Source organism: Aquarana catesbeiana, linkage group LG04 (assembly GCF_042186555.1).
Source record: "Aquarana catesbeiana isolate 2022-GZ linkage group LG04, ASM4218655v1, whole genome shotgun sequence".
In the NCBI taxonomy this organism is placed as follows: domain Eukaryota; kingdom Metazoa; phylum Chordata; class Amphibia; order Anura; family Ranidae; genus Aquarana; species Aquarana catesbeiana.
Window position 1 is genome coordinate 135,455,258 of NC_133327.1, and position 2,164 is coordinate 135,457,421.

The window sequence follows — 2,164 nt, forward strand, 5'->3', positions numbered from 1 at the left end:
AGTCCTCAGGATCAGCCCACCAGGAGGTGAGCAAGCCAGGGTCCAGTAGCAGATATAGCAGGTAGGTATCCAGCAGAAGCGTAGTCAGTAAACAAGCCAAAAGGTCAGTGACAAGTGGTTGCAGGTTGGGCTCAAGCTGAAGCATAGTCAAGGCACAAACCAAGTGTCAGTAACGATTGTTAGTGAGGATACAGATGGTAGGGAAGATACGAATGATAGCAGGAGGGACAAGAGCAAGATATTAGCTCCTCATACAGCACTGCTGGCTTCTCCTTCTTTGCCAGCTGCAACTGTTGTGGGATTCAGAATGAAGGGGGCAGTAAATATGTCAGTTTTACCACCCGCTTCCTTTTGTGAATGAACACAGTGAGTGATTGCTCCTGTATTCATTCATAACTGAAACATAGTAAGCAGTATTTACTATGCTTCAGTTTGTAAATGAACAGGATTACTCTGTACAAAGAGCTTCCTTTTCATTCATCTGCAGTGCAGCTGAGGCTGCAGAGAAAGGGATTGAGAGATCTACGTCCTCAGTCCTTTTCTCTGTCCTAAAAGTGAGATAGCAGAGGTCTATTTAGACCCCTGATATTTTTTCCAAAGTCCTCCTAACAGAGCTGTTAGAAATGTAAAAAATAATGAAATAAAAAAATAAAACTGTAAAAAAAATTCAGAATAATTAAGGGTTCGCTCATACGTGCTTTGCTCTCTGAAGCGAGATCCATGTTCATATCGCATTTTATTGCCTCCCCACCTTCTACTTTAACACCTAAGGGCTCATAGATAAAACACAGCATATCAATATGTTGACACATCAACAGATGGAAGTTTCTTTGTTCAATGGAAATGAAACAATAGGAAAGAGGAGAGAGGAGAAGCGCACCACTCTCAATGTAGTATTAATAAAAGTCAATGTACTCACATGAAGGTAGTGTAACACAGGCATTACTCAATGTTTCCAGCAGGTGGCGACTTTCTGATGATCCCCAATGGAGATGTATGGGGGGTGGACAGGGAGCTGCTCCTGGTGGATGGTTTCATTAGTGGATGTAAAAATACAGTGGCAAAAAAAAGGGAGAGTGGGCTGCTCTAAGTGTAGTATTATTTTATTAAATACAAAAATAAATGATAAAAATGCGCTCACATTTCGTAAGTAAAGCAGCAGGCAATATACCAAAAACTTCCAGCCGGTGGCATTATGTCATGGGTCCCAATAGATAGTCAGTCCTGGACAGTTATAGGTGGATACATATGCCAAGGTGTACTTTAGTTTCCCATAGGATGAGAAGGTAGTGTAACACAGGCATTACCTAATGTGTCCAGCAGGTGACGACCTTCTAATGGTCCCCAATGGAGATGTATGGAGGGTGGAAAGGGAGTTGATCCTGATGGATGATCTCATCAGTGGATGTAAAAATACAGTGGCAAAAAAACCCCAAAAAACCAACGAAAGAGTGGTTGGCTCTAAGTGTAGTATTATTTATTAAATAAAAAGATAAATGATAAAAATGCACTCACATTTCGTAAGTAAAGCAACAGGCAATATACCAAAAACTTCCAGCCGGTGGCATTATGTCATGGGTCCCAATAGATAGTCAGTCCTGGATGGTCATAGGTGGATACGTATGCCAAGATGTACTACAGTTTTTCATAGGATGGGAGCCAGGAAGAACCCACATTGGTGTGTATGAATGGAGCCCCTGTGGCTAGCAGAAAGCAAGATCACTGTCCAGGGGGACCGGCCATGGTGACATCACACATTGGGCTTGAGTGGGCAGAGCTACATGTTGCAGCGCAGAGTCTTCTTTGTCAAGTCCCCTTTGTCAGGTACTCTGGCTGTGGAAATAAGTGGCCTGTATTAGGGCTGGAGCCCTAATACAGGCTCTTTCAGGCCCTCAGCCAAGTACAGGCCTAACAGAACCATCTCTTCAGTATCGTAGGCTGCCTCCAGGTGAGTGGCCCCAAGAGAGAGCCATAAAAAAGGTCCTCCTAAACATTTATTTTTTCTCCAGCTACACTTTCTGGGCCTCCTTCCCAGGGATTAGCTAAGGTTAGAAGAATATTTATTCGACAGTAGACCTGTTAAAGGGTTTGTAAACCTTCTTTTTTTTTTTTAAATAACATACATATCATACTCACCTTCACTGTGCAGTTCGTTTTGCCCAGT